This window comes from Cibotium barometz, chromosome 26 (genome assembly GCF_041138505.1).
Source record: "Cibotium barometz isolate CiBa-2024 chromosome 26, ASM4113850v1, whole genome shotgun sequence".
Lineage (NCBI taxonomy): Eukaryota > Viridiplantae > Streptophyta > Polypodiopsida > Cyatheales > Cibotiaceae > Cibotium > Cibotium barometz.
Window position 1 is genome coordinate 16,557,096 of NC_141071.1, and position 23,080 is coordinate 16,580,175.

Genomic DNA, 23,080 nt, shown 5'->3' on the forward strand with positions numbered 1-23,080 from the left:
GTCATTGTTGCTAAGCCGATCCTTTTAAACCTTTGTGTACACAATCAAATTAAACATTAATGCAACAATAGAAAAAGATAGAAAAGAAAACATTTGCATTAAGTTGTGATTACATTGATACATTTATACCTTAGCCAACCCATGTAAAGATTTATACTCTTGCAAGAGTGTAGTGGAATCTTTGAGTTGGGTTTCTTACATCCATTTTCATAAAGATAATTTTTAAACTTTATGAGATACCTGCGCAAAACTTTACCATTTCTCAAAAAATTATCTTCATGCTTGAGGATGGCCTCAGGTTGTAGGATTTCCTCTAGTTCATTGAATAGAGGAGGATCCTCTTGTATCGGCCCCGTGGGAAACCCTTGAGCGGCTTGAGAAGGCTCACATGGAAAGCATTCTGTATATGCCAATGGCTTGGCAACTTTAAGAGACCAAAACTCCATAGCTTTAAGACAAGATATTAGAAGACTCTATTCTCATATGTCAAGTTCTGAAGCTCTTGTTAACGAGTAAAGACAACGATAAATGATAAATTTCTATAAGGTATATACATATTATTTTTTAATTATATATCATTCTTAGGGATTTAGGTATGGCCCCAGTTTCTCTATTAATTGTTAATAGTGATCTATTTGATTGATTTACTATTTAAAGTTTGTATTCTTTTAAACAATAGCATATGCCTTAATAAAGAATGTCTTATCGCAATCTCAAGTTGAAATGCTAAAATCTTTGTGAAAAGGATTGTTTTCTTAAGAAGGTGACATGGATCCTAGTCCTATGGTTTAGTGAGAGTAAATGGATTGTTATCTTGGTTAAATTAAGGTACAGGTACAACTTCTCCCTGCCTTGATGCTGCCCCGTTCTTGTGCTTGTGTAGCCGGACGGCAGAGATGTTAGTAAGGCCCGGAGATATGGCCCATGGTATCCCTCATACCATTGGGAGAATGGAATGAGGTTTGCCGATTGAGGCGAGTGATTGTGATGCTGCCTAGTTCTGAGGGCCCAGGCTAGTGCGGTGAATTAGCCCACCCTAGTGCGCAGACATCCCTCTGGGGGACGGGAGAATCGAGCGATAGAGCATGAGAGGGCGACAGGCCGGCTTGAGTCCTCGCCAGCGGTCGACGATGAGGTGTATGGTCCCGTAGGGTTTTGCCTAGCATGTAGCGACGACTGGAAGGCCGAATTCTAGATCATCGGTGGTATAAAGGAAAAGAATAAGAGAGCCGGTTTGGCTTGTATGAAATTGATTCATGTAGCGACGACTGGAAGGCCGAATTCTAGATCATCGGTGGTATAAAGGAAAAGAATAAGAGAGCCGGTTTGGCTTGTATGAAATTGATTCATGTATAAACTTTTTTTTATAAATCTTGTCTTGGCATTATTGTATTGTATAAAAAGGTTGTTTTAATAAACCTTGTGAAAAGGGCCTTAATTAAGGAACATGTTTATTTATGTCAAACAATGTGGTGGGATTGATTAGAAAACAAATTGACGTGTGAGTAGGGTGGAAAGTGGGAGGATGGAATGCCCCGACGGCACCATCCTACGAATGGGTGGACCCGATTAGTCGGGTAGCTTTCCAACATATTAAGTGAAAGCCCTATATTAGATAAATAGGTTCTCGGGCAATTCTATTCTAGAAGACTAGACCAGCGGCGGCTGTGCCTTTGCATGGATGAGAAAAAAAAGCATTGTCTCTAGGAATCAAGACTAAAAGTTGCCCAAATTATGATCAACTACCCTATGGGTGATTTGATTTTTAGAAGACCACGCTCCCCCTGCGAGATAGAACTAGGTCTTACCTATGAATCGTATCCTTGAATCTCTGCATGGTCAAGGTGTCGATGAGTAGGAAATTTTCTCCAAGATAAGACTTAGTGGACTATCTTAAGTGTTTTCCCTATTTTTGGAAGGGGGGAACCTTACAAGTGGTATCAGAGCCGATCTTAGTTCCTAGGATAGAACTAGGTCTTACCTATGAATCGTATCCTTGAATCTCTGCATGGTCAAGGTGTCGATGAGTAGGAAATTTTCTCCAAGATAAGACTTAGTGGACTATCTTAAGTGTTTCCCCTATTTTTGGAAGGGGGGAACCTTACAAGTGGTATCAGAGCCGATCTTAGTTCCTAGGATTTATTTTTCAAAGGTTAACTATCAAGGGATTAAAACACGTGATTGTTTATCATATGAGGACAAATCAATCATCTCTATTGGCCATAGAAGTGATTTGAATATCCTCACATGTTGAGATAATCATCCTACGAAATTGTGCTTATATCTTGGGGGTGCACACGCAAGATATTTGTACAATAAATTTAAGAAATAAGATTGGGGAGGAAACCTTTCGAGGAAAAACATAGGGTGATCAAATTAAGAAACTAGTGAGAGACTGAATGACTAGAAGGATAGACCGAAACTTGTTTAGAGAAATTTTCAGGATATATCTCATTAACTTGCATATTATTAATTATTAAGATTATAACTCCATTAAGGTTTGAATAGTTGACGTGTGAATGCTATCCATTGGATGCTTTACACTAGGACAATCATCCAAGATTTTGAACCCATCTCAGACAAACATAGGTCTCAGATGTGTAATTCCTAGAGGATCATGCTCTTAGATGTGTTAATCCCAAGATACTAGATGTGTAATTTTAAGAAAACTAATCATCTTAGATGTGTCAATCTTGATAATCTTTGGATGTGTCAATCCCAAGGCACCAGATGTGTAATTCTCAAAAAAATGAAGATCTCAGATGTATTAATCCTGACTGCCTTCAAATGTGGTGCTATGATAAGTATTTGATAGTTTTGAACTTTTAATGTATACAATGAAAGAAGCAAGTTCACCCTTGCTCATCTAAGAAATGCTGACTTAGTTGGAAGCACTGTTGTCAATCTAACCACCACTGGAACTAGAATCAGTTATGGGATGCCATGAAAGTACACCTTCGTGAAAGGTTTTGTCCTCTAGGATTTCAAGAGGATAAAATGAATGAATTTTTGGAGCTAACCCAAGAAAGGAAGACCCTAAAAGAATACCACCAAACTTTTGTTAAACTTCTCCAATTTGCTCTCGAGATGAATAGAGGTATTCTACAAGACGATACTAAGATTATGAAATTGCTATCATAGGTTAGATTACATAAAGGATTGATTCCCTTACATTTTTCCATGATAATTTGTTAAGTACCATGGGGGTATAGAATAAGAAATTTAAAGGTTCATATCATATGAGAGGTATATGGATGCATAAAATTAGGATAATAAGGCCAATTAACTTTAGAATAATAAAGACCTTTTAGAGGCACAACAAAACGAGCCAAGCACATGAAATAAAGGACTCTTTAAGAACAATGTTTAGATAAAAGAAGATTTTTTTCTAGTGGGGACACCAATTTGAAAGAGACAAGAGGATTTACTTAGATACTACCCCAGCTCCCGAGAATCATAGGTTAGATTACATAAAGGATTGATTCCCTTACGTTTTTCCATGATAATTTGTTAAGTACCATGGGGTATAGAATAAGAAATTTGAAGGTTCATATCATATGAGAGGTATATGGATGCATGAAATTAGGATAATAAGGCCAATTAACTTTAGAATAATAAAGACCTTTTGGAGGCACAACAAAACGAGCCAAGCACATGAAATAAAGGACTCTTTAAGAACAATGTTTAGATAAAAGAAGATTTTTTCCTAGTGGGGACACCAATTTGAAAGAGACAGGAGGATTTACTTAGATACTCCCCCAGCTCCCGAGATGAGGACATCTCAAAACTTTTAAGTGGGGAAGATTGTAAGGTCTCTCCCAAGCCACGTATATATGTGTCTCTTTTAATATAGATTTCAAGAAGGAAAGAGAGTGCACTTAGAGAAGAGTGAGACAATAAGGCTAGAAACATTAGGAAAGTGTTAGAATATTAGAATAAAAATATTAGCTCCAAAAATCCTAAAAGAAATAAAAAGACAAGAATAGTTCTATTAAGAGATAAGTATCTCCAAAAATAAAAAATTCAAATTTAGGTGATAAGAGGTTGTATTTAGAGTACTTTTACATATTTAGAGTCCATGCATACTAAAAATATGAAAAAGCAACGCGTTTCTAAAGATGGTGCATTTATGGCTATATAGAGACGTTTTTGCCTATTCTACCCACGTAGGCTTGTAGACTAGATGCCTTCCAGTTCTTTTGACTGGTTATATGATCATATTCTGAGATTTTATCAGAGAGTTATGGCCGAAATAATTTGCTGATTCTGTTAGGGTCTCTACACAGGAAAAATTGTAAGAAGGCAGCAAGTAATCCTAGAGTTTGAGATGTATATATCCCTTCATTCTTATCTAATATCTTAGAAAAGAAGCTTAGATTGCTATGGTCTTTCGGAGGAAGAGACCAAAACTCCATAGCTTTAAGACAAGGTATTAGAAGACTCTATTCTCATATGTCAAGTTCTGAAGCTCTTGTTAACGAGCAAAGACAACGATAAACCATAAATTTCTATAAGGTATATACATATTTTGTTTTTCAATTATATATCATTCTTAGGGGTTGAGGTATGGCCCCGGCTTCTCTATTAATTGTTAATAGTGATCTATTTGATTGATTTACTATTTAAAGTTTGTATTCTTTTAAACAATAGCATATGCCTTAATAAAGAATGTCTTATCGCAATCTCAAGTTGAAATGCTAAAATCTTTGTGAAAAGGATTGTTTTCTTAAGAAGGTGACATGGATCCTAGTCCTATGGTTTAGTGAGTAAATAGATTGTTATCTTGGTTAAATTAAAGTACAGGTACAACTTCTCCCTGCCTTGACGCTGCCCCGTTCTTGTGCTTGTGTAGCCGAACGGTGGAGATGTTAGTAAGGCCGGGAGTTGGCCCATGGTATCCCTCATACCATTGGGAGAATGGAATGAGGTTTGCCGATTGAGGCGAGTGATTGTGATGCTGCCTAGTTCTGAGGGCCCAGGCTAGTGCGGTGAATTAGCCCACCCTAGTGAGCAGACATCCCTCTGAGGGACGGGAGGATCGAGCGATGGAGCCTGAGAGGGCAACAGGCCGGCTTGAGTCCTCGCCAGCGGCCGACGATGAGGTGTATGGTCCCGTAGGGTTTTGCCCAGCATGTAGCGGCTGGAAGGCCGAATTCTAGATCATCGGCAGTATAAAGGAAAAGAATAAGAGAGCCGGTTTGGCTTGTATGAAATTGATTCATGTATAAACTTTTTTTCATCATAAATCTTGTCTTGGCATTATTGTATTGTGTAAAAAGGCTGTTTTAATAAACCTTGTGAAAAGGGCCTTAATTAAGGAACATGTTTATTTATGTCAAACAGTGTGGTAGGATTAATTAGAAAACAAATTAATGCGTGAGTAGGGTGGAAAGTGGGAGGATGGAATGCCCCGACGGCACCATCCTACGGTCGGGTGGACCCGATTAGTCGGGTAGCTTTCCAACATATTAAGTGAAAGCCCTACATTAGATAAATAGGTTCTCGGGCAATTCTATTCTAGAAGACTAGACCAACGGCTGTGCCTTTGCATGGATGAGAAAAAAAAAGCGTTGTCTCTAGGAATCAAGACTAGTAGTTTTCCAAATTATGATCAATTACCCTATGGGTGATTTGATTTTTAGAAGACCACACTCCCCCTACGGGATAGAACTAGATCTTACCTATGAATCGTATCCTTGAATCTCTGCATGGTCAAGGTGTCGATGAGTAGGAAATTTTCTCCAAGATAAGACTTAGTGGACTATCTTAAGTGTTTCCCCTATTTTTGGAAGGGGGAAACCTTACAGATCTCTATCTGAAACTATCGAGCTTGGTAGTCCATGATACTTGAAAATTTGGGAAATAAATAATGTAGCCATGTGATGTGCTTTAATAGTATTTTTAACAGGTATAAAATGTGCCTGTTTACTAAAGCGATCAACTACAGTCCATATTCCCATGTTGCCATGGATAGACTTTGGCAATCCAAAGATAAAATCCATAGAAATACTTTGCCAAGGGGCATCAAGGATAGGTAGTGGTTGCAATAATCCTGGCACCTTCCCTCTATCATATTTAACTTTTTGACATACCAGGCATTAAGAAACATACTCCTGGATATCTTTCTTCATAGAGGACCAATAGAAACATTTGCTTGCATTGTAGTTTGAATTCCGCGATGCCCTACATAGGGAGGAGCATGGGATTCATACATAACTTTCTCACAGAGATCTTGTGTAATGCATAAGCGGGAGCCATTTAATAGATATCCCTCCTTTAGTGAGAACGGTTCGTGGGCTTTGCCACTCTCTAATTCTTTTACTATGCTTGCAAAATCATCATCTTGCGCATACTTTGTGATCATGCTCATCAAGTCATGATTATGCACAATAGAAATTGCATTAATAGTAGGTCTTCTAGAGAGTGCATCAGCTACTGCATTTTGTTTACCTGGTACATGAGCAATATGAAAATGAAATTGCAAAAGAAAATTAGCCCACCTCATTTGTTTGTCGGACAACTTGAGAGTTTGCGTCATGAAGTATTTGATGCTTTGATGATTCGTTCGTATGATGAATGGAGTCCCCAGCCAATAGTGCTTCCATGCATTTAGAGCATGAATGACCGCAAGCAACTCTTTCTCATAGATTCCAATAGACTTTTCTTGCGGTTACAAGCGATGACTTTCATAAGCTATAGGGTGTCCTTCTTGCAAAAGTACAGCCCCTATGCTTTCACCGTAGGCATCGCAATGTACCTCGAAGGTCTTGGAGAGGTCTGGAAGCACTAAAAGTGGTTGCGACATAAGCTTTGCTTTAAGCTCCTTAAAGGTGGTGTTCTCCTTTGCATTCCATTGAAACTTAACCTTTTTCTTCGTTAAGTCATGCAAGGGACCTGCTATTATAGAAAACTTCTCTATGAAGAGTCTATAATAGGAACACATGCCTATGAAACTTCTGAGCTCGTGTAAGTTTCTAGGTTGTGGCCACTCTTCTATTATCCTAAGCTTTTCAAGGTCCATAGAAATCCCCTTCTTAGAGATAATATGACCCAAATATCGAATCTCTTTAAGAAAGAACTCGCTCTTCTTACTATTCACATAAAGCTTATGTGCGCGTAGCTCTTCAAATACCATTGCTAGATGTGCTTTGTGTTCATCGAGTGATCTGGAATAAACAATTATATCATCAAAGAACACACCAGTAAAGCTACGATGTTTACGAAAAATATTATCGATTAAACAATTAAAAGTAGCTGGAGCATTAGTGAGGCCAAAAGGCATTACTATGTACTCATACAAACCAAATTGCGTTCGAAACGCAGTCTTGTGGATATCTTCAGCTACAATCCTTATTTGATGATATCCACTTTTCAAGTCAAGCCTACTATAGTAGGTTGATCCTTGAAGCTTATCAAAAATATCTTCAATCCTGGGGACTGGAAAACGATTTTTGATAGTGTTCTTGTTTAGTGCACGATAGTCTACACACACGGTATGAACCATATTTCTTTTGCACTAATAACACTGGAGAACAATAAGGAGAGGGCTGGGATGCACGATAGTCTACACACACGGTATGAACCATATTTCTTTTGCACTAATAACACTGGAGAACAATAAGGAGAGGGCTGGGATGCACCATCCCTTTCTCTAGAAGCTCGTTGACTTGTGACAGAATTTCCTCTTGTTGTGCTAATGAGACCCTATAAGGAGGTGAACTTCCTTGGATAAGTTCTATTCTATGATCATCATTTCCTCGGGATGGAGGCAATTCATTAGGAATAGAATCCGCAAAACAATCATCATACATATTTAAGAAAGCCATTAAATTTGATTCCATATTTTCATGCATATCTTTACCCTTATCACTTAAATTGTGCGAATTATTAGGAACATTTGGGTTTGGGAAATCTTTAACATAGATCATATACGCAAAAAGAGATGACTTCATTATTTTCTGTAAAGAATCGTTGCTTACAATAGGGATTGAGTTGCCTTTACTTTCAGCCTTAATTCTAAAATTCCTTCCCATATGGCTAAAAGAAACTACCCTATCAGGAAAGGTTATTTGCGGATACATACGATGGAACCACAGTGTTCCTAGGATAACATATTCATGCATAAGAGGAGAAATATAAAACTCTTCGTCGCTGTCAACATAATCTTGGATATGGAGCCTAAGCTTCCCAATTAATGGTGTAACTGGGACTTCTTGACCTTTGAAGGCTCCAGTAGCTTCTAGAGATGGTCCCATCTCTTCCGTTTCTAAGCCTAGCCTTTGTGCTAATTCTATTGAAATAAAATTGTGTGTGGAACCAGGATCAAATAACATAAAAGCAATTTGATCCCTGATCTTTCCTCCCCACACATAGCACAATTGTGAGGCCTTTAGCATCTTGAGATTCACACGAAAGAATGTTAGTGGCTTGTGGCCTTTAGCATCTTGAGATTCACACGAAAGAATGTGAGTGGCTTGTGGCATTTCTTTCTTTGGACCTTTGTGCAGACAAGCACGATAGCTATGACCTTGTTCACCACACCTAAAGCAACTTTTCTCTTTTCGATACTTATCGAGTTCTTCCGGTGAAAGTCTTCGTTGGCCCTTGTAAACACTTTTTTCCTTCTTGTTGTTTACATGGCTCTTTTGGTCCTTGTGAGGACGTGCATTGAATTTATCCTCTTTTTCCAACGGCTTAGGAGCCCCTTTGTTGTTGGAAAAGATCTTCGCAGACCAACCATAGAATGATGTATTACCTCAGAAATAGTTCTAGGCTTTTGCGCATTGACATATGCCTTCATGTCTTCAAGAAGACCTACACAATATTGTTGCTTTTGTTGGGAGAAATCAATCTTTTCGAAGACTGTAGCCTTGAGATGGAGATCCCAAAACTTGTCGATATACTTCTGCATTGCTTCTCCCTTATCGAGCTTAAGCCCTCGCCAAGCGGTAAGGACATCATCTTTGGCATGGTCGGTTAGAAATTGCTACATAATAGCTAACCTACAATCCGCCCATGTCTTTGGAGCCAATCCTTGTGTGCGAAGGCTTGCCCAGCATTGATGAGCGCTCTTTTGAAAATACATAGCTACGTGACGTAGCTTGGAGCTTTCTGTGAAATGCTCTCCTCCAAAAGTGGCATCAAATTGTTGGATAAAGGCCAACACTTTGTTCGTTTGTCCATATGCACCATCGTAGGAAAGAAAGGTGATATTCTTTCCTCCTCCTTTGAATTTTTGTAATTTACGAGCTCTTTTCCAAGCATGATATGTCCTCTTGCGCTTTCTTGAAGAATGCGCCTCGTGAGAAGATTGCTCATGAGAAGATGATGATTCTCTTGAGTCCGATGAGGTAGGAGGACCTGAAGGTGGAGAGGGCGTCCTTCTTTTTCGTTGATAACGATGCCCCCTTTTCTTTCTCCCACTCCACAATGAACTAGAATCATTGCTCATGCTAGAATGGTGCCTCTTTGATGAACGATGAGGAGAATGAGGTGCTCGTCATCTTCATGGTGCACCTTCTGAAGAGTGCTCTTGTGGATCACTTTCCCTTGTGATCGGTTCATTCCTTCTTGGAGAGTTATGCTCTCCAAAAGGGTTTTGTTCATGAGTGCTTGAAGGAATCAATCGATGTGTTTGCATAAGTGCTTGCACCATGGGATGCAAAGAAGGGTTCTCTTGTGCTTCATGAAGCTTTTGAACCAAGAAGGGTTCTCTTGTGCTTCATGAAGCTTTTGAACCAAGTACCATAGTGCTTGTGTTCCTTCAATGGAAGCTTCATCCTCCTTCCAATTGATTGTGCGCACATCGATCCCTTCTTGCATGTTATCAGACATAGCTTTGGCTTCTTTATAAGGTAGAAACTTAGCGATAATTTCACACCCGTGAGCAATCTCTGATTTAAAAATTAACCTAGATGAGGAGGGTTAACAGTGCCACCCCCGATAAGTTTTGGCTAAAGGACTTTCTAGAGCTCACTAGCACCAAAACCATAGGTACCCTTTTATGCAAAGGTGTGCTAATAAGACAATAGCTCCCTTTAATGACAAAAACAGATAGGAGGGGATAATAACTCGTACCACACCTTACGCTAGTTTTTAAACAGCTGTCTCTATTTGTGAACTTGATCGTTTCCCCCTTCAGAAAGAAGGAAAGCCTACGCTCTGATACCAATGTAACCTTGTTGTTAATTTCTTGTAGCAATTTTATTAGTTTAAAATAATGGATGAGGACATGGTGTAAATATCTAGAAAAAAGGGAAGAAAGACAGTACCGTCACCAACCATCGACGATGAAATAGACACATGGACCACCGATGCTCTCACGAAGCACTCAAGTGTGCATGCACAAAAAACCTTGAAATCCGCACTTGAGAAGAAGAAACCGACCTTTAAAAAAAATGAACTCCAATTGTAGCGATGTAGAAAGCACAAGCGTCGTAGAAGAAGTCCTTTTGCATGCATGAGAATCGAGGAGAATTCATCACTCAAGTCTTCAATCACCACATGCATGTAAAAGAGTGTGGTGCATGTCGCATGTCGTTGAAGATCCGGCCACCAAAAACACCAAAAACTCCAAAACTTTGTTGCATAGAAAACTCCCCTCACAAATTGAAAGAAGAAAAGTTGAAGAGTGAAAAAAAAGTCACTTTCCTTATAGTTTGTATCCTCCCTTGAAAGTATAAGTAGAGCTTTTTTTGAAGAGAAGAACAACACAAGGGAAAAGGTGAAGTGGCTAGCACACTTAGCCTTGGAACTTGGGGTGGAGGGTTCAAGCCCTTGGTTGTTAAGAGCTCTCCTTGTTGCAACCACATGCAAGAGGAGCTTCTCGCGCATAGCCAACAGCGCCAACAAAGCCTCAATGCCGTAGTTTGCCGTTGTCAATGCCGGTCTATGCCGTTGTCGCCGCCTTGGACGTAAGCCTAGACTGCCTTGGCTCTACTGTGCGTGTGCAACGTTCGGATTGGGTGACTGCTTCGCGGGGGGCTGTTTGCATGCAGCAGTCTTCTTTTGCAGTGCGGTTACGCTGCAGGTTGAAGAACGTGTGCTCGCTCTGATACCAGTGTCACGCATGCGTCACAGCAGGACTCTCCAAGGGTGCCATAGCCACGCCGTTCCCACGCGCAGGTTGAAGAACGTGCGCCAGTGTCACGCATACATCATGCACGACTCTCCTCCAAGGGCGCCATAGCCACGCCTTCGAGGAGAAGGTAGCTCGGCTCTCCACCCAACCATACAAGAAGTTATGAGCCTAAGTGCCCTCGTTGGGTTTTATACTAAAACCCTAGCTCGTGTCTACACTCACCCGTCTGGCCGCCCTTTGATCCATTGATCCCGGACTCGTACTTTGAGCATGCAAACACCTTTGACCCAACTCTTGGCTCCCTCTTGACCCCTGAACCCCATCTATGCCTTAGTGCCTAGGCCGTGCCCCGCTCCCGGCATAACGGTTTGAGCAACCTTTGATTTACGGAACCTTGTCCAAGATGCGGAACTGTGTCCACAGGACCGTTGTCCTGACTGATACGCTGTGCGAATTCCATTAAGGCCTTGCTTTTGTCATCGTCTAAATTCACGTAGCATCAACACACTTTCTTCTGATAATTTTCTTGCCCTCCCTCTTACCTCAACTGTCGTTGGTAACCTCTAGCTCTATCCACTTATTATTTTAGCTACCTACTTCATCAAGATGTCACGTAAGAGGAGACTCTCTTTTGAGGGCATGGAAACCCAAGAAGTGGAGGACACACCAGATGACCTTCTCTATGACTTTCTTTGTAAGACAAATAAGAGCACAAGGTTTTATTACATCAGGGACATTTTCAATCGACTGTTTGACTTCTCAAGCCTTCTCCAGTCTCACTGTACCATAGATTTCAAGACCTTGTTGAAGTCTTCTATAGGCATATAAATGGTCAAAGGATTGGAGACTTTGTATATTTCTCTGATATAATGTTGTGGAGGGTTGCTGTATTTCTAGGTCAAGAGCTTGTCATAACTGGAACCAACTACTAAATGGCCAAAAGAAGGTTGAATTTTGTCAATTACACAATGGGAGTAAGTGTCAACTTGTTAATGTTGCAGACATGGGATTGGTTCTCTACTTCCAATTTATCTATTTGGTGTTTCCTCAAGGGTACAGAGAGGAGTCTTCAGTTGTGCAAATTATGGATGTAGAAGAACCTTTGGCGGAATTTCATCACGATGAAGAAAGGGCTCACACAAAAGATTTTGATGTTGCAAAGTTCAAAGCAGGCAACATTACAAAAGTTGAAGATATGGCAGTTTCCCATAAATAGGAGGACAACACAACCCGTTGTTTTGTATCTCTACCTTCCCAACCTACCTCATCAACAATAAAGAATTTGGTTTGTTGAATGACATCCAATATCTTTTTGACTTGAGAGAAGACTACTATCCTGCTATTCTTGCAAGGTGGGGTGAAAATGATAGGGACTTTATTGACAGTTCCCCTTGCCCTTTGGCAGTCCTTGACACTAAAGGAGATAGCTTCCTTGACAAAAAGACTGCAAGTGCCTATTGCACTAAGCTATTTTTGGACTATGAGAACAAGGGCTTGCCCTACTGAGGAAGAGTTTGAACAGATTCAAGTGAAGGGTGGTATAGAGAAAATGGGCATTGAAGATAATCTTTTGAAGATGAATATAATTCAATCTTTATCTTAAATTCTTCTAATTCTTTCCTAAAAGTTTTATATTTTTGGCAAACAAATGAATCAATAAAGAATCATCGCATGTAAGCTCGCAATAGTCAATTAAAGATTTTGTGATCCACAAGATTAAAGAAGTACATGCAAAGTACAAAAAGTGCAAGCTAATTACATCTTCAGAGAACTTTCAAAAAGAAAAACTCAAGATAAGAAATGGAGCATTATCCCTAGATTAAATATTTTCTCATCTTTATCCAAAAGAAGATAAAGATACAACAAGAAAAGATATTATTACAACTCAACGAGTCCATCCATCACATGATCACAAAAGCAGTACTCACAAGCAGGGCAAATATTAGATCTTTCATCCATCGGAATAATTCGACGTGATAGTGTAACGCTTAGCATGAAGTGATCTATCGAATGGACCTCTAAGAGGTAAAACAAAGTTAGGATAAAGGCATATCTTTTGGTAAGGTAGAAACTATGTTGATAAGAACACTTGCTTAGAAAAGCTATGATTAAATGTCCTCATCACACAATAGTACATGGGACCCACACCCATAGCCTCGATGACCATGGCCAATTCGACTGTCCCGACCCCAAAGAGTCACCCTAGATATGTCATGGCAGGTGCCTATTGTAGATGATGAATAACCATAGAGAAAATCAACATTTGTTGTCATGCCGCCATCTAATAAACAAAAATCAATCATAAAGCAATAGTAAGAAAAGGACTCACTAAGAAAACCATTAATTATATTCCTAACCAAGAAAATAGGGTAGGCCAAACAGTCCTTTAAGATGCTCTTGATGAATGGAGGACAAGAAAAAAACCTCACTTCTAAAGCTCACGGAGGATACCAAGGAGAAGATAATGAGGATAACAGAATTACTCTTGTCAATGCTTGAAAAGAGGTTGCATCACGACTTATATAGAGGAAGTAATATCGTAATCAAGAAGTCGAGCTGAAAAAAATATATCTTATTGAAAAATCCTAACCGCCTTTCTTTATGGTCTTGAGCTGAGGATAGCTCTTTCTTTTTATTGGGAAGTTTGTAATAAGGGCCCAAAGGTCCTTACTCTTGACTTGAGGCATTAGCACTAGAGACAACTATTAGTGATGCATCTAAGTCTTTTTCTTAAAATAAAATAACTTAATTTCAAAAGGTAAAGCCAAATCCTTGCATAATAGTAGTATTTTAGTGCATTCCAGGGTTAGTTTTCAGGTGAACCAAGGCTAATCGAGGCACTCAGGGAGAAGAAATATGCTACGATTCTCTTGTATAACCTTAATAGCATGTTTTAAAAAATCCAAACCTTAGATGGTAGAATCCATTCAATTGCACTCACAAAGAAAGAATTTGGAGTTCCGGGACTCCAAGAGAGCACTTAAGGCTCATTTTTGGGAAGGTTTTGGGCCACAACATGTGGGAATGTGGACAATACTTGAGAAGTTATCCTTTTCCTCTCAAAATAAGGTGAAAAGGCGTAGAAATATGTGAAATGTGAGAAAAAGGAGAGATAAGTGGTGGGCACTTATCAAAGCCCTCATATCAAAACAACATAAAAAAAGAAGGGCTTCTCTTCTCATTTTAGCAACATCCTTCATAGAGAGCAAGCTCATGCTTTTCTCGGTTGATGGAATGTGTTGGCAAGGAAGAGGTTATGAAGGTTATTTTCTTGCCTTCTTCACCTCCTTCTTTGAGCCATCAACCAAGAAGACCCTCCATCCTCTAGCTTTCTTCAAAGGTAAATTTCTAGATATTATGTTTACTTTATTTCTTTTATTTCAATATGTATGCTCATGTTTTACCTCCCTAATTGTTTGTCAAGTTTCATTTTGTCAACGAGTACATCATGAAGCAATGTTATGGTCTATTGAGAGTAGAAAGCACTCTCTTCACCCATAAAGGCTTCAAGATCATAACTAAGTAACAATAGGTTTGAAGATGATGACTTAATATGACAATTACTCCTTAATCACCCCATAACCCTCTTATTAATAACACTTAACACACTAACCTATCCATTTTGCCAAGTTCCATTTTGTCAAGTTGAGTAGATTATGAAACAGTGCTTTCTACTGAGAGTAGAAAGCACTCTTTTTACCCATAAAGGTTTCAACATCATAACTAAGTAATAGTATACTTGAAGATGATGACTTAATATGATAATTACTCACGTTAATCACCCTGCAACCCTCTTACTCACACACTAACTTATGCATTTTATCAAGTTCCATTTTGTCAAGTTGAGTAGATCATGAAACAATGTTATGGACTATTGAGAGTAGAAAGCACTCTCTTTACCCCATAAAGGTTCCAAGATCATAACTAAGTAATAGTATACTTGAAGATAATGACTTAATATGATAATTACTCCTTAATCACCCCACAACCCTATTACTAACAATGCTTAATACACTAACCTATGCGTTTTTTCAAGTTGAGTAGATCATGAAACGATGTTATGGTCTATTGAGAGTAGAATGCACTCTCTTTACCTATAAAGGTTTCAAGATCATAATTAAGTAATAGTATTCTTGAAGATGATGACTTTTTCTCCCCTCACCGTCATCAACACTTGCCCATACATGTGCATATGCATGCATGTGTGTAAGTATGGTGCATGAGTTGGGTGTATGCATGCATATATACGTGTGTATATGTATATGTGTGTGTGCGTGAGTGGATGAAGAGAGAGAGAGAGAGAGAGAGAGAGAGAGAGAGAGAGAATGAGATGTATAGGTGTGTATATATGCACATAGGTGCATGACCGTGAAAGTAAGTGAGCATAAGGGTGTATGTGTGTGTGTGGTGCATGACAAGAGAGAGAGAGAGAGAGAGAGAGAGAGAGAGAGAGAGAGAGAGAGAGAGCACGTAAGTGTGTATTTGTGCATGTCTATATGCATATGTGGGATGCATGTGTAGGGAGGCATGAGAAAGTGTGTGTGTGTGTGTGTGTGTGTGTGTGTAGTGTGAGAGATCATGAGAGAGGACGGGGTGTATGTGTAGGGAGGTGTGAGAAAGTGTGTATCTATGTGTAGTGAGTGTGAGAGAGAAAGAGAGAGAATGGGAGAGAGAGGATATATGTGTGTAGTGTGAGAGAAAGAGAGAGAATGGGAGAGAGAGGATATATGTGTGTAGTGTGAGAGAAGGAGAGAGAGAGAGAGAGAGAGTCTTTCATCTAGAAATGCCTAGAGGGAGAGAGAGATAGTGCATGGTTGTTGCCAATCAGCACTTGAGACAAAGGCATCAAGTTATCTCAGCAAGGGTGGGGCAAGTTCGTGGTCTGCTACTACTGATAGTACACACAAGAGCACATTGTGCACTAGTTTGATAGCAAAGAGGGAGAGTGCGAGTCACGCTATTAGGGAAAGGACCGAGTCTTTGCTAGTTAGAGAGAGGGGCTATGTATCATGCAGAGTAGTCTAGAGAGAGGAGCAATGTCATGCAGAGTAGTCTAGAGAGAGGAAGTGACTAGTTCATTGGTCTCATTGCCTTGTCTCACAGGGAATGGGGTGAGGTGTCATGCATAGGGAAAGTGGGGGGAATCTATTTACTGCATCAGCTCCTACATGGCTAAAAGGGATGGGAGATGGAAGCAAAGGTGGCCACATGGGTAGTAGCTAGAGCTGCATCAAAGAGGAAGTAGGATGGGTAGGGTAGGCAGCTGCCCTCTTCAAGACTTTTTCTAAAAAAAATTCTTTTCCCAATCACAATCTTGTCACGAATTCTTTTCCCTTGTCAGCTACTCCAATCATGGCTTATGCTTTCAAGTTGTTACAGGCATAGGTGATGGCATCTAGATGGATCCTCTCATGATGCACTTAGTACAAAGCAACTCAAAGATTTCTTTTAGCAATACCTTCTTATAGATATCTTGCATTAGTGCACTACTAGAGACAACTTTCTGCGAAGGGAGCCCCCAAAGAACATATGCCCTTTAAAGAGAGCCCCACACTTGTCATACATGGCCATAAGAGCACTACTGAGTATCATTCTATGGAAACCCTTGCCTTGTAGTCTCACCATGGATTTGTTTGCCTTGTCAATTGCTTCAATGGTAGCACATGCTTTTCAAGAGGTACACACAAAAGCATAGTTCTTTCTTAGGGATTGATCTCCTTGTGTATGTCCTATATTTAGTGTGTTCTAGGAGCTCTAATTCCAAAGGAGCTCCTCATTGCCATACATGGCTTCTAAAGCTTTACCTAACATGATGTCATTCTTTATTTAGCAACCCACCAGTCCTGGATTCCCATCATAGATTTGGAAGTTGGTAGCCCTTGTCCATGACTCCATTGCGCTTCATGATGCAAGTATAAGTGACTTTGTCAGAGCTCCACACTTGATGTTCGAACATGTTCACTACATTATTGTGTCCTAGCACTTATTATTCGTCGCTCGATAGCAAATGATATCCTTGCAATCTTGTCATTGGTTTGTTTGCCCTTGTCCACATGCCATTCTTGGGTGACTCAAGCATTGACCTTCTTTGTGGTTGTCTGCACTTAGCATACTTCAAGAGACTGGATTCCTGGAACCTCCAGCCCATGTGCCTTTGAAAGAGCACCACATTTTGCATAAATATCATACATGGCATGGGCAAGCATCATCATCTAGTCACTCTCCTCTCTCTCTCTCTCTCTCTCTCTCTCTCTCTCTCTCTCTCTCTCTCTCTCTCTCTCTCTCTCTCTCTCTCTCTCTCTCACTATAGCCTTACGCCTGTCCTTGCAAATCACCTAATTTTTCTAGAAAACTGCAAATTGTCAGGTCGCATCATCGGGTGATATATGAACAAAAAAATGTGGGGAGGTGACATAGCTCTATCGCAAAAACTTGGCTTGCAAAAAATGGGCATCAATGCTAGAAAAGAAGGGTGAGACTTTTACATCCTCAAATGTTCAAAGGCAAACCACAAGGCTACCAAGGCATTAAAAGATGTGGCAATTTCATAGCCTTTTTTTGAGGGTCGTTGTGTGAGGTTCAATGCAAGTAGGTCTTCCTTGTTCATATTTTTCTCCCAAGGTAGTACATTCCAAGTAGTGACAACATCCTCGATAGGCATAATAGGCTTTTGACTATACATCAACTTAGCAGGCATATATCTAGTCACAGTACTGTGTTGTGCAATCAGCCCATAAAGCATAAGGGAGTAGCTTGAGCCACTCTCAAATCTTACCTTTCCATGCCTTTGCTAAAGTTTTAATGATAGGAGGATGTCCTCATTCACTATTTCCATTTCCTTCACGATTATATGCAGAAGTGAGAGCAAGATTTATACCCAGGCTTAAAAAGAGTTCTTTAGCTTCCTCTACATCTAGTTCTCCTCAATCTGCAGTTATCTTTCCAACACATTCATAACGGCATATTACATCTTCTAAAAGAAATCTACATACTGCACTTATCGTTTTTGTTCTCAATGCTCGGCCTTCCACTTGATTTGTTAGATCCTCCCTACTAGCAAGCACAATGTAATGCATTTGCCAAAGACCCACGGGCATAGTCACCAAGTCAACCACCCATTTGTAATGCATAGTCAATGGGTAGGTAGGAGGTAGACCATCACGATAGTGAACATTTGAATACATTTGGCAAGTTGCACATGTCTCCACAAATTGCAACACATCCTTGTAGATACCTTTCCACCAATACCTCTCCTTGATCTTGGCAAAAGTCGCCCATACACCTCAATGTCCAGCACATAGACTCTCATGAAATTCTTTGATAAGTTGTTGAGCCTTCTTTTTACATACCACCCTATGTGGTGTTCCGCTTCTTTGCTTTGGATGCTAAACGACCATTCTTCAAGAAATATCCATATGCTTTCCTCAAACGTTCTTGAATTCTTGATCAGTCCATCCATCCTGCATTGTCAAAGTGCTCAAGTAGTGGCCAATAAGTAGCCACTCACCATCATACATGTCTTCCGAAAACAATTCAAGAGAAGAAGCAAAAAAAAAAAAAAAAATTGATCTTCTTGAACATAAATGGCATAGAATTTTGTATCAACATCTGCACTTTCCACAACCATGTCTTCTTCATCATCATACCTAGCTCTTGATAGCATATCTACAACTAGATTATCTTTTCCTACAATATGTAGAAACTCTGGGTTTAAGGACTTGATGTAAGCTATCCATCGCAACATAGCAGTATCTAGAGTTGAGCAACTAGTAATCATCCCAAGTAGAGGTAAACAATCTGTCTCTACAACTACCGATGCACCAATAAAGTATTCTTTATCACACTTCAATGCAGTGACCACTCCCCATAACTCTCTTTTAACCTGTGGATAACCTCTTTGATGAGGGCTTAAGACCTTGGCTCCAAATCTTACTGCATACCTATTTCCCTCTTCATCATCTTGTCCAATAGCCCATCCAATTCCTGTTGGGCTAGTATCCCTCGTAACAATGATTGGCATTCCACACTCATAATCCACCTTTCTCAAAGTGGGTAATATTAGCAACAAATGTTTCAATTTTCTCATTATCTTTGTATATGTATATCATTCCATTGAAGCTTTTGACTTTTCCTAAGCAATTGGTAGAGTGCATCTAATAAATGTCCAAAGTGTGGAATCCATATGAGATAGAAAACACATGCACCCAAAAATTTTCTTAGCTTTGTGATGGAGGTACAAGTCTCCTTTATCTTTTGGATGGCCTCAATTTTTGTTGGAGAAGGCCTTCGACCATATGGTCCATAGATATGTCCCACAATTAAAACTTCCTTGACTCCAAAAACTCACTTGGGCCCAAAAAGAGTAAGATTGACCTCCTCTAGCTTGGATAAGATCTTCTCACAATCAAAAATATGATCTGCAAACAATAAACTTGCGACACCCCCTCGAATCCACTATCTCATCCCTAGCCCTTTCTTCGCACCCCTTAATAGAAACATCATCCAAAAAAGGCATAGTAACATGTGGTATGAAGTCATGAAGGACTTTGTTCATTCCATTCATCATGTGTGCAGTTGCCCTCTGAGGTAAGGTACACATCCTTACCAAACCCAAAGGTATCCTCATAAATGTTAAGTCCCTACTTTCAATGGCCAATTGAAATTGATCATATCTAGAATAGAGATCTCCCATCGAATAAATAGCTCTTCCTGCAAAAGCTTTTGCAATCTCACCGACAATTGGACCTATATCCACATTTTTGATAGTCACTTTTGTTAACCAGCTGCATGTCTTGTATAAACCTTAAAGGTCCATTTTTCTTTGGCAATCTGAACCACTTGTTTGAATATGGATCACAAGAAGGCTCCAAGGTACCCATCCTAATCTTCTCATTCAACAACTCAATCTTCTAAAAGACTTCTGATTCCTCATAATCTTCAATTTGAACTTGCTTTACCTTTCTTGAAAATTAGTTGCAATCCACCATGCTTCCAAAACCTTCATCTTCATGCACTTCTACAGTGTGTCTTTCTTGTATGCCTTGTACTCCTTGTGATGTCAAAGTTTCTCCATCTCCTTGAGGATTGTTGGGCTCTTCCATAACTTGTCGCTTCCTCTTGATAATATGGATGATCTCCTCATGAAACTCATGCTTGGGAATGCTAAGAACCTCTGCCAAGGTAAACTCCGCCTTGCTATTGAGAATTCTTTCTTCCAACACTCTCTTCACATCTGTTGTCAACTCATCAATGTCAGATTGCAATTTATAAGCTGGAGTTTTAGATTTACCTTTAGTTTTCTCATGCTTTTTCTCCTTTAGTGCATCTTCCATAGATACTTCAGGTGGAGGAACATCCTCAGATACTTCAACCTCTTTTCTTTCAGCTCCTCTAGTTGTCCTCCTCTTTGAAGTACCATCATTACCTTCTTCACGCTTGCACTTTTCTTCAACAATGGCTTCATTGTTTTGACTTTTATCAATATATTTATACAATGACAAGGAGTCCACAAGATCTTCCCAACCTGTTGTGTATGAGGAATCCAATCACTGACTTGATGTAAGGAATCTGTAGTAGTAGCTTTCCCTCCTTTTGTTGTCTTCACAACATGAGGCCAAATCTCATTAACCTGTTGAATCTTCTGTTTAGTTCACCCTCCTTCCTTGGAACACGTTCCACCTTTTATCCATACGTAGAAGCTTCCACAGTCGCAAATGCATGTTTAGTTGTCAAATCATCCACAAGTTTTCTCATACCACCTTTGCCAAAGTTGGTTCCAAGAGGAGGCAAACCTGTCTCTCTCAAATGAATTTTACCATCTTTGAAGAAGACCACTTTACCTAATGTATCTTGGAAAGTCTCACAATCCTTTTGAAAGTGATCTATACTATCACACCATATGCATCTTGAAACAAAACCTCTACAACTTTGAGGTACTTGCTTAGAAGGTTGTCCTTTATCTTCAAATCCTGCAAACTTTAATTGTAAATCTCTCATACCTGTCATCACCAACTCATCAAGAACCAAATCTTCAACTTTAGGACTTATTGAACTCGCCTTGCTTGTTCCGTTGATGTGGAAACAGGAATAGTGCTATCCACAACCATCTTGTCCCTTCACTTTTGTCTCTTTGCAAGCAAGGAAACTACATCTTCTACCTCTTTCCAATCAGCCTTTAGACCTTGTTCTGTGCTCGTGTCTTCCAAAAGTATTTCAAGACTTCTTTGAAGAGTAGGGTCAGCAGCTTGCAAGAAAAGCTTAGTCTTTTCAACCTCCAATGTTTGTTGTTCCCTATTTGATAACTGAGCGTATTTATGCTCAAACTCTCATAGATACAATTCTGTAACAGATAACCCTTTATTGGGTTTAGCAGCCCACTCCAAAAAGGTTCTCTTAGTTACTCCTTCTAGGTTCTCCATGAAGGATTCATCCTTAAGCGACTTCTTGAAATCTTCCCAATTGTTTGCATGCATTTGTTGTATCTCTCTTATCCTTGTCTTGATCTCAAAAACAACAACCTATTCAAAGTTTTCTATCATATGTGTCTCATCAACTTTGTTCAACTCCATCTCCTTTACATAAACCTTTAAATACTTGGACACATCTCGACCTTCAAATTGATCTACCTTGTTTATCAGTGATTGAATAGCTTTTGTTATAACTTCTTTTATCCTTTCCACATTTTGTTGTTGTCGCAATTCATGAAAAATTCTCTGAAGATCTGCAATATGTATTCTTGTCATATGCCTCCTTCACAACCATCTTGAAATGCCATATCTTTGTTCTCCCATCCCGGATCTTTGACGTCAGGTTCACCAAAAAAGATGTCGAGAAAATCAGCTTGTGTGTCAGGAAGACATCCCATCTCGGGCTGTGGGAGTCTATGTGTGCTATAGTGAAGAGAATTGAGATTATGATAGTAGAGTTTCGATTACGATATGTAAATAAGAGCTTGAATCAATATGAGTAAGAAAGCGGAGATGATGATATTAATTACACAAAATTGAAACTAAATAGAGATGAATCAGCACACAATTAAGAGACTTAAGGCTCTTTGTAGCCCAAAACTAATCCTTGATTAGGTAAACCTGTATATAAAGAGTTCTCTCTCAATTTGTGTCCTATTTTGCCCCTTTATAGTCAAAAATTCCCACCAAACACCAACTTCTGCTCCACTACTCAGACGGCGATTCCGATGGCTCTGTTGGCTTTGAAAGGGAGGTAAAACCTTAGGAAACCCACTTTTCTCTTCCGAAGTGCTATTTGCTTTCTTGTATATGTGGTCGCATGATGTGCGAATCGGGAGCCTCCCTTCTTCTTATATAAATCTCCAAATTAGGTGAAAAAGCAACTTGCCTTTTGCATGAAGCCCTATTTTGGGAGTTTTCATTCACTTTTGGGCTATTTTTACAAAAAGTATGTCCAAAATATACATAAATAAGCTAAACCATAAAAAAAATATCAGAAATATGAACCGTTTATAATGTGGCCACTCAATGTAGTGACTAAACTAACACTATTACTCCTAGAATAGCAAGAAGATCCTTGATAAGCCTCTAAAGGAGTTTTCACACCGTGTCTACATAGCGGCATGACATCCACCACCTCTAAACCTGCACATCCTCCGGTTTGTGCCATATGGTCAATTTTCATCATGATCAACAGATTTGTCTTCTAACTCTGCATCTTCTTTGTCATCTTGATTATCCAAGTCATCATATACTTGTTCTTGATCATGGACATAGTTCTCAAATGGTTCAATTGCACTTCTTCACTTGAAAAGCTTGATCCTTTTACGTGCAATAGGAATCTTCAACTCTGTACCATCAAGTTCACACAAAGAATACGTTGCGTTATCATTTACATGTTTCATAATGTAACGTCCAAACTATCTCTTTGCAACCTTTCTGATAGCACTGTGTTGATTGTCAAGACTATTATCATAGACTAGCACCCAATCCTCTTTCTCAATTGGTTTTAAATGAAGCCTATGTTTCTTGT